Genomic DNA, 17,719 nt, shown 5'->3' on the forward strand with positions numbered 1-17,719 from the left:
ATTTAGCCGTAGAAGCGTAGAAAATTTTTGTCATGAGGAACTCACAGTCTCATCCAATTTTTCTGGCTCTTCAAGAGCTATTTGAGCATAAGAAACTAAAAATAAAAAGGAGCACCTTAGAGAGTTTATTGAGCGAATGCAAAGTCATTGCCCCCTGGTTCGCAGTCTCGGATAATCTTACTGTGGCAAGTTGGGAAAAACTAGGGAAAGACCTTGATTTTGCCTGGGAACAGGGGACTCTAAGACCTGGGGTCCATCCAGTGTGGTGCTTAGTGTGTAGTTGCCTTGAGGATCAAAAATGTTTTCAGGCATATATAGAGAAGGGACAAGCTGCCCTAGAAATGCTTCAAGAGGAGAGGTCAGAAAAGCAGTGAAGCACAAAGGAGACAGACTCAGAAAAGACAGATACAGAGGATGAAACAGACGAAACATATTCAGAAGAAGAAAAGGAAAAAGCCTAAAATGGTGGAGGAACTTCCTGGGTGGTTCCTCTCAGCTCCTCCTCCCTGCAAAGTTGTAGAGGAAGGGAGTAGAGTTTTGGGTGCAGGGCGCCCTCCTGTGGTGAACAACGGTACTGAGCATGCGCAGGCTTTGCACCTGGTATCAGTTGGCTGATAATATGCTAATGAGGGAGCAGCACAATACCAATAAGGTAATTCATGCTCCACCAATCCCTGAAGGACACTTAGCATAGCCTCAGCTGCTGTCTATATAAGCCGAGCATTCTTGCTGCTTGAGGCCCCCCTGTCCCTGTTCAAGGGAGCTGTACAGTAAAGGCTTGTTCGGAGAAGAATCCTGTTGCCACGCGTCGTTCTTGCTGGTGAGACATTGGGCATGCGAAAACCGGGTAGTACATTCTGCCAAGAAGTGTGGAAGCCAGTCCACACAGAACTGCATCTGGCCTATCCTGTTTATGTGGATGCTAATCAACAAAGGTATCATGTGCCTTTAGACTTTAAGGTGATCAAGTCCCTGATGGTATCAGTAGGACATATGGCATTATGGCCTCACTTACCATACCTCAGGTTAAGGTCTTACACAGATTTTGCGTGACTCCTAGTGATTGGATTAAACTTGCTCGGGCCTGTCTTAGTCTGGTACAGTATTTGGACTGGAGAGCTTTTCTTATTGACTTTGCCAATGAACACGCTGCCGCTAACTTGGTAGCGAGGGGGGGGGGGGCGGCCAGGCTGCCTGGGATAGAGATACGCTGCTGGGTCAGGGACGCTTTGCCAATGCTCAGACAGGGTATCCAGGACAGGTTTACCAGCAGATTAATGAAATTGAAACAAAGGCATGGACATCCTTACCTAATAAGTGAGAAGGGAGTGCAAACCTCATCAAGATCCTTCAAGGACCTATGGAGCCATTCTCTGACTTTGTAGCCTGATTAGTGGAAGCAGCGGGGAAAGTCTTAGGCTACCCCGATACTGCTAGGCCCTTGATTAAAGAGTTGGCCTATGAACAGTCACAAAGGAATGTCGAGCCGCTATCACTCCTTACAAGAATAAGGGACTTGAGGCTTGGATGAAGGTCTGTAGAGAAATAGGGGGACCTGTGACTAATGCTGGACTCGCGGCTGCACTTATGCAGATGACGCAGAGAAAAGGAGGTAGCTCAGGAGTGTGTGTTAAGTGTGGTCAGCTGGGGCGCCTAAAAAGGCAATGTCCAGACAGGAGAAGTCTATTCAGTACAGGAAGTGGCCAATGCCCAAGGCAACAAGGGCTGTGCCCCAAGTGCAAGGAGGTGAACCATTGGGCTCATGAGTGCTACTTGGTAAAAGACATCAATGGGCAGCCTCTAATCACCGGTTTTGGTGAACAACGTCAAAAAAATGGACAGGTGGGTCCACGACCCCAGGGCCCACAAATATATGGGGCAGTCGAGAATCAGGATGTAGAACAGAGTCATGAGAGACCGCCGTCCCTTCTCCATTCAAGGGGCCAAGGGGAGCCACTAAGGGTTCCACAGGACTGGAACTCTTCTCCACTGTCAGATTCATACTACCTCCTTGGATGGGGGTCCAGTTGACAGAAACTGATTTTAAAGGACCCCCTGAACTTGGCACATTAGGGTTTCTTATAGGGAGATCATCTACAGCTTTAAAAGGACTACATGTCCATCCAGGAGTTATTGACCCAGATTATACAGGGGTTGTCAAGATCATGTTAGAATCACTGAAAGGGATTTGTGCCATTTCCCCTGGGGACCGAATAGCGCAACGATTACTTTGCCTAGCCATCATGGAAGATTTGCAGCCCAGTCTAGAAAGAGGGGAGAGAATGGTTTCAGTTCCACAGACTCCAACCCTACATTTTTAGGCTTGGGTTTAAACCAACGCCCAATATTGGAGCTACGGGGATATGGTAAACGCATCCTAGGACTGTTGAATACAGCGGCCAATAGAAGTATAATAACTAAGAAAGATTGACCTTCTGGACAGCCGGTACAGTCCTCATCTCAAACATTACAAGGTCTCAGTTATGCAAGAGCTCCTGATATGAGTGCAAGACAACTGAGTTGGAGAGATCAGGAAGGGCATTCAGGAGTTATGCAATCCTATATGTTGGATTTGCACATTTCCCTTTGGGGGAGATAATTGCTGAAAGATATTGGTTTCAAATTGACCACTGAGTATTCTGAAACTTCACAAAAGATTATCAAACATGTGGGCTATTTACCCAGTAAAGGAATAGGGAAACACCTGCAGGGTAGGACTAGCCCTATAACTGCCCAACAGAGAGAAAGGAATCAGGACCTGGGTTTTCCTTGGGGCCGCTGAGGATGGGTTCCCATTACCTGGAAAAGAGAGGAGCCGGTTTGGGTTCCTCAGTGGCTGCTTTCTTCTGAGAAGCTTCCCGCAGCTAAAGCTGGCTACAAAGCATATACAAACATCACTATTACCTTGGAATACCCCAATATTTGTGATTAAAAAGAAGTCAGGAAAATGGAGACTGTTGCATGATTTACAATGTATAAATCAACAGATGCAAATCATGGGCCCAGTGCAAGCCAGGCTTCCTCTTTTTTCCCCTCTGCCAGTCTGTTGGCCTGTTGTAGTGATTGATATGAAAGATTGCTTTTCCTCCATACCTCTTTGTCCAAGGGATAGTGAAAGGTTTGCTTTTACTGTTCCATCATGCAATCATGAAGAACCTGAGCAACGATATGAATGGGTAGTTTACCACAGGGTATGGCCAATAGCCCATCTATGTGTCAACTTTTTGGGGGCAACGCCATTGCGCCAATAAGACAGAGGTTTCCTGCTCTGAAATGCCTCCATTTTATGGATGATATCCTTTTAACTTCAATGAATGAAGTGATTTTAGATTTAGCATATGGAAATTTAGTTAAATTGCTAGAAGGTAGGGGATTGATTATTGCCCCGGAAAAGGTACAAAAGGGCAGTCTTGTAAATTATTTAAGAGCAAAAGTAAGTCCTTATACCATTATCCCCCAGAAGGTTGAATTGAGGAAAGATAATCTTAAGACTCTTAATGATTTTCAAAAATTACTAGGCGATATTAATTGGGCCATATGTTATTTAAAATTACCAAATTATTAATTAAAACCATTGTATAATACTTTAGTTGGGGATTCGGTCTTGGGTTCTCCTAGACAATTGACTGATGAAGCAAGGGAAGCTTTAAAGGAGGTTGAAAAAGTATTACAGGGCGCAATTTTACATCGATGGAAGGAGGGTGGAGACATTGTGCTATGCATTCTAGCCACCTACATGGAGCCCACAGGATTGTTGTGGCAAGAAGGCCCTCTACTTTGTGTTTATCCCAAGGCTTCTCCAGCTAGATCAGTAGAGAATTATCCTACAGCAGTTGCATGTTTAGCCCTGAATGGGATCCAACAGTGCATACAATTTTTTGGTGTTTCCCCAACCTCGATCATAGTGCCCTATACAGGTCAGCTGATGAAGATCTTGTGTTGCACTGTGGATGCATGGGCTATATTACACTGTGGATTCCATGGAGAGATAGATAATCATTATCCAGAACAGTCTTTGCTGTCCTTCTTTAAAAAACATCCCGTGATCTTTCTATGGTTACCTCCAGTGTTCCTATACAGGGGGCGCCATACATATTTTACAGATGGATCCAAAAATGGCTGTGGAGTTTATGTGATTAACAATCAAGAGCCAATTTTGTGTCAATATCAACCCGGCTCTCCACAAATAATTGAACTCAAAATTGTTCCTTTGACTTTAATTTGCTCTCTGATTCAACGTATTTGTTAATGCATTTAAGATATTAGAAGTGGTTGGCCCTATTAAAATTAGCATCACGGTATGCCAGCTGCTGAGGAAACTTCAGGAATTGATCTGGAAAAGAGGTCACAAGTTTTTTGTCCAACATATTAGAGCTCATAAAGGTTTGCCTGCTCCTCTCAGTGAGTGAAATGATCTTGTGGATAGATGTACCCGAATGGAGTTCATCTTCTTAAGCTCATCATTGGATCAAGCACGACAATCTCATCAACAATATCATGTGCCTACTAAGACCTTAGAGCAGAAGTTTCATCTGTCTTGTGCAGATGCTCGACAGATAGATTTAGGATGTCAACAGTGTATCACTTTTCACCATGGACCTAGTGTCGGGGTTAATCCTAGAGGCCTCTTGCCCCTAAAGATTTGGCAAATGGATGTAACTTACATATCTGGATTTGGGACTCTAAAATACATTCATGTTTCTGTGGATACTTGTTGAGGAGTCATTCATGCTACCCCTATGAGTGGAGAAAATGCACGCAATGTTATTGGACACTGCCTATAAGCCTGGGCTGCTTGGGGAAAGCCTCAACATTTAAAAACTGATAATGGCCCAGCATAAACTGCCAAATCTTTCAAATCCTTTTATAAACAGATGGATGTGCAGTTGAGCCACGGCCTGCCGTATAATCCCCAACGTCAAGGTTTTGTTGAGCAAGCACATCGTACCTGAAGGAATGCGTAATTAAACAAAAAGGGGGAATAGGCCATGGTAGAACCCAAAGCGAACAAATATCCTTAGCCCTTTTTACACTTATTTTTTTTATTTTGGATGATGATGGCCTTTCTGCCACTGACCGACATCAGTGTCGAGCGGGCACATAGAAAGGTTATGTGAAATGAAAAGACATGATCACTGGCTTGTGGCATGGGCCAGATCCCGTGTTGGCATGGGCAAGAGGGTCTGTTTGTGTGTTTCCTCAGGACCAGCAAGATCCGTTGTGGGTCCCTGAAATATTGACCAGGAGGTACAACAAGAATGAAGATCCTGCTGCTGCTCACACTTCTCGGTGTGACCCAAATGCTGGTCCAAATGGAACCCATCTGGGGGATATTATCGGTGTTCCCGAGACTCATGACGATACATCATGACTTTTAAATCCACTCCTCTAATTTGTCTAAAAAGTAGTCAAGTTATCTTCTAGGTAATTGGACAGGAGAATTCGATTTCTTAATGGATCAGCTACATGTAGCCATCCTGACCGTGAACTCCACATGTGCAGATGCTAGACTGGCTACGGGATTGTAATATGGATTGAGGCTGCTATGAATCATGTGAGGGAGTGGGCGGGTATGGGAATACTAGCTGGACTCTTGCTCCTAGTCTCCCTAGTGCGCCTGTGTTGTCTCTGTTGAATGAGGTTTGTTCAGAGGCGGCACGCGGTTATGGTGGTACAGGTATTTGCAGCCATTAAATCAGGACAGTCCCCTCAAGCCTGGCTTACGGTCATTCAGAAGTCCTTGTTGTACCTCACGCCTGAGTATGTATGAGTGACCCTGCCCAGTGACGGGCAACCTCCCTTCTACCTAAGGCATGGGACCTTGTGGGAGACGAGGTGTCCTAAGACTGCTTTAATGAACAGATGATCCTAAGACGGTTGGATGGGTCGCCACGCTCAGGGGTGCTTTTGCCTGCTTGATTAATTAAACAATAAGGGGGAACTATAGGCAGTTGCGATATGGTGCGCCTCAAAGATGGTGCTGGTTTCCGCCTTCCACCCTCCCAATGGTGCGTGCTCCTTGTAGTAAGGAAGTCCTTATTTGGCTATGCCTGCCTAGCCTCCCAGCTTCCGCATAGTGAGAGCCGATCTTCATGACGCACATAGCTTGCTGTGATTGGCCAGCAGTAGCTATTTAAGTGTGCTCCGGGGTTTCCCCGGGGTCAGAAGATTGTATCAAGGTTCCTGAATAAAACTGCTTGAGGAAGATCTTCGTTGGTCCTGTCTTCCTTGCTGGTCGAGTTAGGGTCTTGGCATGGGTAGAAAAGATTTAGAAACATGGTGTGTAGGAGATTCGTCTAGATAATATTTTTATTCTATATGTCACAGGTTCATTCTTGTGACATACAATTCAATTTTCTTGGGTTTCTGTTTCTCAAAGGTCAGTATTTTCCCTACTGACCTTGAATAGAATGAATTTTGTATTTCAATTTCTTATTGTAAGTTCCTTGATAAGGGACTTTGTAAATATTCCTCAACATGTACTCAAAAATTTTGTTTTCCAATTCCATTTTCTGCAATGATTTTGGTCACAAGTGGGTCCAGCTATAGAGTCAGTATAACAGTGTAAATACTGTGTAGCTACTTCAAATGATAAACTCCCAAATCCTTATTTTATCGAAAAATTACCAGACATCAGGAAAGCAAAGGACAACATGGACTATTGAGTTAGGTTTCTTATCCCATTTGATATCAGTACTACACTATGTAGCTTCCAGTGTTCCCACAGCCAGAGTAGAGGGTTTAGGATGTATTACCATGATTCTTTGTTCAGGCCAATCCTAAGATACTGGATGATGTGCAGGGAGAAACGTGGCTTGAGGAGCAGTTAAATGTCTACTTCAATAGGTTCACAAAAACAGGAGGGAGTCTATTTGAAATTGTCATTTGTGAATTCTACATTCTTGACATAGTTGGGCAGAATCCATGTTAACATTCCACTTAACCACATAGGTGTAGGAGCCACCAAAATCATATGTATACTGTAGAGGGCCGCAGTAACATTCGCCACCACTAGATGGCACTGGCTTCCTCTGCGCCCCATGAGGAAGGCCGAGCTAGACAAGATGGCGCCGGACTTCGCGGCGCCAGCCGACTTCCTTTCAGGAAGTTAACTGTGTGGGCATGTGCAAGAGTGCCTTCGTGCCAGGTCTTTGCCCACTCCGGGGCGTGCCTGATGAGATCATGAGTAGGCGACCAATCAGGTGTGGATGTGCCTCACTAGGGTGTATATAAGCGTGCCATGCTGGCGCGCGGGGCTTCCTCCTTAAGATATCAATAAAGTTTAGTCGCAGCTAGGATTCCTATGTCCACACGTGTTTTCTTGCTGGCGAGGTGGCACGTGGGACAGTATACATCAGCCAACCAAACTAGATAAGATTGATGAAGGTAAGAAGTGCATTCTGCCAGGAACCTGAAAAAGTTATTTCCTGAGAGACACAGATACAGCATGTCAAATACAGAAGTGAATTCTAGTAGCAAACCAGTGAACTGAAAACGGAACTCTTTTTGGTAGATTTTGAAAAAGGATTAGAAGAGCTGAAGGTAATTTCAACCCCATTAGAACAGCAATGCCAGTGAACCAGAGTTTCTCATACTATACCAGTATACAGAGAAAGGACATGGACTGAGCTATGGCTCCAAATGCACATGTGGCCGACTATAGCCTTTTTGGGCAACATTGGAAAGAGAAGCCCTTGTCCTCCCTTGTACATCTTTCAGTTAAAGGGAATGTCATGCGGGAGAAAGGCTGGTTAGAGAAGAAGGAAAATGTGAATGGGTAAGGATCTTATGGGCAGTAAACTGGGAAAGGAAATTATATTTGAAATGTAAATATAGAAACATCCAGTTAAATAACGTAATAAAATTTGCTAAAAAATAAAAAAAAAATGAATGTTATAAAAGAAAGAAAAAGCTGCCAAGTAATCACACATATTGACTCGTAAATTTGAAGTGGTAGTCAGGGTAAACTAGTGGAAAGACTGAGATGGTGAAGTCTCAACTAGAATCTCTTCTCTCCCAGATGTCAGTGTCAGAGACAAACTGCACTATAGGAATCCAAAGCATGGAGGTGTTTACACTGAGCTGAGGAGACAATACTTGTCTTTGCTTTGTTTCTTTGGACCTTTTTCTTCAGGGCAAAAAGAGTAAAGCCATGAGCTCTGAGGGGAACAGCTGTGCCCTTCCCAACAACTGGCTTTTGTAATGAAGTAATTGATTATATAAACTCTCTGACTTCCAGGAACCACATCAAGCAGGGAAGTCCAGATGATTCTGAGAGGATCGCAGCTCCTGATTACCATGTGTGGAAGGCTCAGATCAAGGCTATTTCAGCGAACCCACTCAATCCGTACCCAAGACACAACGAGCTTTCCCATGGACCACTTATTTGTTCCTTTTTTTATAGAAAGACAGAAGTCCAGCTTCCTTCTCCTTTATCTCCCTCCCAAATGGCTATTTAGCTGGAATAAGAGTTCAATGAGTTAACCCTAGAGATCCTCAAACAATATCCAAGAGGCAGATGCAGTCACGACAACACTGTGACATCACAGAAAAGCTAGGGCTCTCCAGGTTACAAGAGATTTTTCATGGAGGGCCTAATGATGATGTCACTGAGAACCGCCATGTCCTACCTGCTGAACAGCTTTCCTTACATTGACCAGATTTGAGGGTGCCCTTTCCAGGAGTGTCTCCTGTGACACAGTGGAAACCTTTACGTACTATATATCTCTAAAGCTAGAGACCTCTCTTTGCTTCATTAGTACTTACATGATCGGAATAGAGAGTGTTGGTCAGGGTCTCGGTATGTATAAAAAAGATCTAGGAACATGGGGTGGAGGAGATTCTTCGGGATAAAAATTCCACTCCCAGGTCCATTCCTGTGACAGACAGTTCAAGTTCCTGGGTTTTCTCTGTTTCCCAAAGTCCAATATTTTCCCTCCAGACGTTTAGTTGAATGAATATTGTATTACATTTTCTTATTGTACTTTCTTTGAAAGGGGACTTTATATATATTCCTGAATGTGAACTCAAAAATTCTGTTTTCCTATTTTATTTTTTGCAATGATATTGGCAATAAAGTGGGCCCAGCTAAAGCGTGAATATAACAGTATAAATATTGTATACCTACTTCAAATGATAATCTCCCAAATCCTTATTTTATACAAAAATCACCAGCCATCAGTAAAGCAAAGGACAACATGGACCCTAGAATGCGTTTCTGAATTTCTTTTCGTCTTGAAAAATTTTGCGTAGAAAGTTTTGTGGGTGTATTTCTGTCTTTATCCCTCCACTGGTGTCCTTCCGGGCTACAGGAGTTGGCCTCCTCATGTTCCATATCACCAACGTAAGTCACATCTTAGGTCACCCCATTGATTCGTGGGTCCCTCCCTTATCCAGGTCTCTTTCTCTTCATGGAGGTTTCTCCCACCTCCTCATCTCTAAAAGTTTAAGATTTCCTTTCCTTCTCCTGACTATCGGGTCGTATCTCCTGTCCCTTCCCACACAGGATCCATTCTCCTCTCCCTTCCTTCTCCCATTTAGTTCCTTCCCTCAATCTGCCTCCAGGACTATTTTATTCCCCATTCACATGAGAGTCAATCATATGCACTTGGGCCTTTCTTCTTGTTTATCTTCTTTGTATCTATGAGCTTTGTGGAGGACGTCCAGTAGTTTATGGATAATATTACTTATAATTGAGCAATTTCAACAACCCTGCTGGATCATATTTTTATAGTAGCATGTCAACATTGAAAATTATAATTTAGTATGAGTGAATGTTGGGAGGAGCAAATTTAAGTAAAAAGCAACTTAAAACATAAATCAAAACACAGATTTTACCAGTTGACATTCTTATAAAAATAATACTCGACTACCATGAGTAATTATTGTCTCACAGGTGATTTTTTAAATGATACCAAAATTTGGCAGGCAAATGATGTTTTATCAAATAATTATGGATAATATGACTAAGATCAAATAAGATAAATATATTGTTTCATTTTGATATCACTTGCTGGCATTTTTCCTCAAACATGATATACAATATAGCATTAAACATTATGGTATATTCGTTTTAAATTTTAATATTTATTTTAACCTAACCTATAAAGTAACAGGCTGCCTTATGTTATTTTTGCAGACATTCAACCTCATCCTCGCTTTCTCAGTTCTTTGTTCCCCCCTGCCCTAGGACCCTCACCACTTATACTAGTGTCTCTTCATTATTCTTACTTCTACATTCATATCCCACATGTTCAATATCTTCCATACCACACTCTTTAAAACCCTACTCTCTAATCTCTGCGACCTATACCCGCTAAGTAAACTCAAACCACCCACAGCTTCACATACATACAAGTATATGAAAATGAGATGCTATTATCTACATGAGAAAGAACACATGGTATGTGCCTTTCTGAGTCTTTGTTTCCTTACTCAGTATATTTTCTAGTTTCATCTATTTTCCTGAAACCATCATAGTTTAGTTTTCCTGGGGCTGAATGAAATACGATTGTGTACATTGTCACATTCTTATGTATCTAGGTATCAATGAACATTCATTACTATTATCAATAAAACAGCAATAGATTTCTTTGTGAAAAATGATGAGAAACCGAAGATAGAGAAGTCAAGATTAATTACTGACAAACTAAGAAAAGATTTCCACAGATAAAAATTTGTGGCTATGTTAACTAGATCAGTGTTTGTTAACGTTAATAAAGGATGTGGTATTTATAATGTTTTAATACTAATTAAAATTGTAGAATGTTCAATACTTTAGAGAATGCTTATAAAATTGTCCATCACTAAGTGATATTTCCACTAAAAATTTAATCTTTTTATAAAATATTTTGGTTATATATATATATGTATATGTATATATGCATGTATATATATACATATACATATATATTCAAAATAAAGAACATTAAGAAGTTACTGTCATAAAATTCAATAACAACACCAAAGACCAGTTATATGAATTAAAAACGGACTAGGAGTTATTGAAAACCTCTCCAGTTAAATTAAGAGACTTAGAAAAGAGATAGCCTGGACCACCACGGCCTAAAACTGGTCTTCAATAACAATAAGGGAAGAATGTCCACATATACGTGGAAATTGAACAATGCTCTACTCAATGATAACCTGGTCTAGGAAGAAATAAAGAACGAAATTAAAAACTTTTTAGAATTTAATGAAAATGAAGGTACAACATACCCAAACTTATGGGACACAATGAAAGCTGTGCTAAGAGGAAAACTCATAGCGCTGAGTGCCTGCAGAAAGAAACAGGAAAGAGCATATGTCAGCACCTTGACAGCACACCTAAAAGCTCTAGAACAAAAAGAAGCACATACACCCAGGAGGAGTAGAAGGCAGGAAATAATCAAACTCAGTGCTGAAATCAACCAAGTAAAAACAAAAAGGACCATAGAAAGAATCAACAGAACCAAAAGTTGGTTCTTTGAGAAAATCAACAAGATAGATAAACCCTTAGCCAGACTAACGAGAGGACACAGAGAGTGCGTCCAAATTAACAAAATCAGAAATGAAAAGGGAGACATAACTACAGATTCAGAGGAAATTCAAAAAATCATCAGATCTTACTATAAAAACCTATATTCAACAAAACTTGAAAATCTTCAGGAAATGGACAATTTCCTAGACAGATACCAGGTATCGAAGTTAAATCAGGAACAGATAAACCAGTTAAACAACCCCATAACTCCTAAGGAAATAGAAGCAGTCATTAAAGGTCTCCCAACCAAAAAGAGCCCAGGTCCAGACGGGTTTAGTGCAGAATTCTATCAAACCTTCATAGAAGACCTCATACCAATATTATCCAAACTATTCCACAAAATTGAACCAGATGGAGCACTACCGATTTCCTTCTACGAAGCCACAATTACTCTTATACCTAAACCACACAAAGACACAACAAAGAAAGAGAACTTCAGACCAATTTCCATTAGGAATATCGATGCAAAAATACTCAACAAAATTCTGGCAAACCGAATCCAAGAGCACATCAAAACAATCATCCACCATGACCAAGTAGGCTTCATCCCAGGCATGCAGGGATGGTTTAATATACGGAAAACCATCAACGTGATCCATTATATAAACAAACTGAAAGAACAAAACCACATGATCATTTCATTAGACGCTGAGAAAGCATTTGACAAAGTTCAGCAACCCTTCATGATAAAAGTCCTGGTGAGAATAGGAATTCAAGGCCCATACCTGAACATAGTAAAAGCCATATACAGCAAACCAGTTGCTCACATTAAACAAAATGGAGAGGAACTCGAAGCAATCCCACTAAAATCAGGGACTAGACAAGGCTGCCCACTCTCTCCCTACTCATTCAATATAGTTCTTGAAGTTCTAGCCAGAGCAATCAAACAACAAAAGGAGGTCAAGGGGATACAGATCAGAAAAGAAGAATTCAAAATATCACTGTTTGCAGATGATATGATAGTGTATTTAAGTGATCCCAAAAGTTCCACCAGAGAACTACTAAAGCTGATAAACAACTTCAGCAAAGTGGCTGGGTATAAAATTAACTCAAATAAATCAGTAGCCTTCCTCTATACAAAAGAGAAACAAGCCAAGAAAGAAATTAGGGAAACGACACCCTTCATAATAGACCCAAATCATATAAAGTACCTCGGTGTGACTTTAACCAAGCAAGTAAAAGATCTGTACAATAAAGACTACAAGACTCTGAAGAAGGAAATTGAAGAAGACCTCAGAAGATGGAAAGATCTCCCACGCTCATGGATTGGCAGGATTAATATAGTAAAAATGGCCATTTTACCAAAAGCAATCTACAGATTCAATGCAATCCCCATCAAAATACCAATCCAATTCTTCAAAGAGTTAGACAGAACAATTTGCAAATTCATCTGGAATAACAAAAAACCCAGGATAGATAAAGCTATCCTCAAGAATAAAAGGACTTCAGGGGGAATCACTATCCCTGAACTCAAGCAGTATTACAGAGCAATAGTGATAAAAACTGCATGGTATTGGTACAGAGACAGACAGATAGGCCAATGGAATAGAAGTGAAGACCCAGAAATGAACCCACACACCTATGGTCACTTGATTTTTGACAAAGGAGCCAAAACCATCCAATGGAAAAAAGATAGCATTTTCAGCAAATGGTGCTGGTTCAACTGGAGGTCAACATGTAGAAGAATGCAGATCGATCCATGCTTATCACCCTGTACAAAGCTTAAGTCCAAGTGGATCAAGGACCTCCACATCAAACCAGACACACTCAAACTAATAGAAGAAAAACTAGGGAAGCATCTGGAACACATGGGCACTGGAAAAAAATTCTTAAACAAAACACCAATGGCTTACGCTCTAAGATCAAGAATCGACAAATGGGATCTCATAAAACTACAAAGCTTCTGTAAGGCAAAGTACACGGTGGTCAGGACAAAACAGCAACCAACAGATTGGGAAGAGATCTTTACCAATCCTACAACAGATAGAGCCCTTATATCCAAAATATACAAAGAACACAAGAAGTTAGACCGCAGGGAAACAAATAACCCTATTAAAAAATGGGTTTCAGAGCTAAACAAAGAATTCACAGCTGAGGAATGCCGAATGGCTGAGAAACACCTAAAGAAATGTTCAACATTTTTAGTCATAAGGGAAATGCAAATCAAAACAACACTGAGATTTCACCTCACACCAGTGAGAATGGCTAAGATCAAAAACTCAGGAGACAACAGATGCTGGCGAGGATGTGGAGGAAGAGGAACACTCCTCCATTGTTGGTGGGATTGCATAATGGTACAACCATTCTGGAAATCAGTCTGGAGAATCCTCAGAAAATTGGACATTGAACTGCCTGAGGATCCAGCTATACCTCTCTTGGGCATATACCCAAAAGATGCCCCAACATATAAAAAAGACACGTGCTCCACTATGTTCATTGCAGCCTTATTTATAATAGCCAGAAGCTGGAAAGAACCCAGATGCCCTTCAACAGAGGAATGGATACAGAAAATGTGGTACAGCTACACAATGGTATATTACTCAGCTATCAAAAACAACGACTTTATGAAATTCGTAGGCAAATGGTTGGAACTGGAAAACATCATCCTGAGTGAGCTAACCCAATCACAGAAGACATACATGGTATGCACTCATTGATAAGTGGCTATTAGCCCAAATGCTTGAATTACCCTAGATGCCTAGAGCAAATGAAACTCAAGACGGATGATCAAAATGTGAATGCTTCACTCCTTCTTTAAAAGGGGACCAAGAATACCCTTGGCAGGGAAGAGAGAGGCAAAGATTAAAACAGAGATTGAAGGAACACCCATTCAGAGTCTGCCCCACATGTGGCCCATACATATATAGCCACCCAATTAGACAAGATGGATGAAGCAAAGAAGTGCAGACCGACAGGAGCCGGATGTAATTCGCTCCTAAGAGACATAGCCAGAATACAGTAAATACAGAGGCGAATGCCAGCAGCAAACCACTGAACTGAGAATAGGACCCCCGTTGAAGGAATCAGAGAAAGAACTGGAAGAGCTTGAAGGGGCTCGAGACTCCATATGTACAACAATGCCAAGCATCCAGAGCTCCCAGGGACTAAGCCCCTACCCAAAGACTATACATGGACTGACCCTGGACTCTGACCTCATAGGTAGCAATGCATATCCTAGTAAGAGCACCAGTGGAAGGGGAAGCCCTGGGTCCTGCTAAGACTGGACCCCCAGTGAACTTGACTGGTGGGGGGAGGGCGGCAATGGGGGGAGGGTTGGGAGGGGAACACCCATAAGGAAGGGGAGGGGGGAGGGGGATGTTTGCTCGGATACTGGGAAAGGGAATAACACTTGCAATGTATATAAGAAATACTCAAGTTAATAAAAAAAAAATATAGAAAAAAAAAAAGAAAAAAGAAAGCCAATGAATTTGACTTGATTTTTTTTTCCCTGACAGAAATAAGTGTTCTCCCGGCATGGTTACACTGGTGTCTGAGTCATCTGTAATAAAACCCACTACTATTAAGATCACAGTCACAGGAACTATGACAAATAGCAAATCACAGGACAAGCATCATAGTTGGCCAAGCCTTTTCTGCAGCTTTATTGAAGTATAATTTACATACTTAAAAAATCCATTTATTTTAAGTGTGTAATTTAATGATTTTAAAGAAAAAATTATAGCTTCCTTCCCTTTTTTAATACTCATTTCCCACTAGTTCATATGATATCGAAGTCTATTAAAAACACAGAAGTGAAGTCAGGAGAAGGACCAGAGCGGAAAGCAGGAGGTTCTTGATTTGCTAAGACGACAGATACATTGGCAGAATCTTCTGGATAAAACCACTTGGAAACATTGGGTCTTCTCTTAGCATGCAGCCTCCAGACAAAGAGTTTAAAGGATTTAGTCATGGGTCCACCTACATCAAATCCGTACCTGACCTGGTATGGACAGCATCACTTTTGGCCACTTTCATGTTAATCACATTCATCACTCTTACAAGTTGCCTAGCAACTCACATAGTAAACAAACTTATTTTGGTTTATGATTTCATAGCTTTTGGTCCATGGTCACATAACCATGAAAGGGTCACGATAGAGCTCAACTGCTAACCTCACTGTCATCCAAGAAGCACCAACACAGGAAGAGAACAAGGACAAAAAAACACCCTCCAAGACATGTCCCAAATGACCAAGTCCCTTAATTTCTTATCTCCTCGTTTCCTGCCACCTTCATACACATCCATCAACAGATGAACTCATGGATTACAGCCGACAGGGTCCAATCGATTTTCGTAGTCCCACCTTTGAACAATAAACTGGGACAATGTGTATCTTAAACCCATAGGGTAGGCCAGAAGGTTGTGTCAGAGGTCTAAACGTCACCTCACACTAGAAACAGCTGGGTAGGTTTCTCAACATCCCCTATTTCTTTATTTTATTTTATTTTATTTTTTTTTATTATCTTGAGTATTTCTTATATACATTTCAAGTGTTATTCCCTTTCCCGGTTTCCGGACAGACATCACCCTCCCCCCTCCCCTTCCTTGTGGGTGTTCCCCTCCCAAACCTCCCCCCATTGCCACCCTCCCCGCATAGTCTAGTTCACTGGGGGTTCAGTCTTAGCAGGACCCAGGGCTTCCCCTTCCACTGGTGCTCTTACTAGGATATTCATTGCTACCTATGGGGACAGAGTCCAGGGTCAGTCCATGTATACTCTTTAGGTAGTGGCTTAGTCCCTGGAAGCTCTGGTTGCTTGACATTGTTGTACTTTTGGGGTCTCGAGCACCTTCAAGCTCTTCCAGTTCTTTCTCTGATTCCTTCAACGGGGGACCTATTCTCAGTTCAGTGGTTTGCTGCTGGCATTCGCCTCTGTATTTGCTGTATTCTGGCTGTGTCTCTCAGGAGCGATCTACGTCCGGCTCCTGTCGGTCTGCACTTCTTTGCTTCATCCATCTTGTCTAATTGGGTGGCTGTATATGTATGGGCCACCTGTGGGGCAGGCTCTGAATGGGTGTTCCTTCCGTCTCTGTTTTAATCTTTGCCTCTCCCTTCCCTGCCAAGGGTATTCTTTTTCCTCATTTAAAGAAGGAGTGAAGCATTCACATTTTGATCATCCATCTTGAGTTTCCTTTGTTCTAGGGATCTAGGGTAATTCAAGCATTTGGGCTAATAGCCACTTATCAATGAGTGCATACCATGTATGTCTTTCTGTGAGTGGGTTAGCTCACTCAGGATGATATTTTCCAGTTCCAACCATTTGCCTACGAATTTCATAAACTCGTTGTTTTTGATAGCTGAGTAATATTCCATTGTGTAGATGTACCACATTTTCTGTATCCATTCCTCTGTTGAAGGGCATCTGGGTTCTTTCCAGTTTCTGGCTATTATAAATAAGGCTGCGATGAACATAGTGGAGCACGTGTCTCTTTTATATGTTGAGGCATCTTTTGGGTATATGCCCAAGAGAGGTATGGCTGGATCCTCAGGCAGTTCAATGTCCAATTTTCTGAGGAACTTCCAGACTGATTTCCAGAATGGTTTTACTAGTCTGCAATCCCACCAACAATGGAGGAGTGTTCCTCTTTCTCCACATCCTTGCCAGCATCTGCTGTCACCTGAGTTTTTGATCTTAGCCATTCTCACTGGTGTGAGGTGAAATCTCAGTGTTGTTTTGATTTGCATTTCCCTTATGACTAAAGATGTTGAACATTTCTTTAGGTGTTTCTCAGCCATTCGGCATTCCTCAGCTGTGAATTCTTTGTTCAGCTCTGAACCCCATTTTTTAATAGGGTTATTTGTTTCCCTGCGGTCTAACTTCTTGAGTTCTTTGTATATTTTGGATATAAGGCCTCTATCTGTTATAGGATTGGTAAAGATCTTTTCCCAATCTGTTGGTTGTCGTTTTGTCCTAACCACAGTGTCCTTTGCCTTACAGAAGCTTTGCAGTTTTATGAGATCCCATTTGTCGATTCTTGATCTAGAGCATAAGCCATTGGTGTTTTGTTCAGGAAATGTTTTCCAGTGCCCATGTGTTCCAGATGCTTCCCTAGTTTTTCTTCTATTAGTTTGAGTGTGTCTGGTTTGATGTGGAGGTCCTTGATCCACTTGGACTTAAGCTTTGTACAGGGTGATAAGCATGGATCGATCTGCATTCTTCTGCATGTTGTCCTCCAGTTGAACCAGCACCATTTGCTGAAAAT

Source organism: Rattus norvegicus, chromosome Y (genome assembly GCF_021556685.1).
Source record: "Rattus norvegicus strain SHRSP/BbbUtx chromosome Y, alternate assembly SHRSP_T2T, whole genome shotgun sequence".
Classification (NCBI taxonomy): domain Eukaryota; kingdom Metazoa; phylum Chordata; class Mammalia; order Rodentia; family Muridae; genus Rattus; species Rattus norvegicus.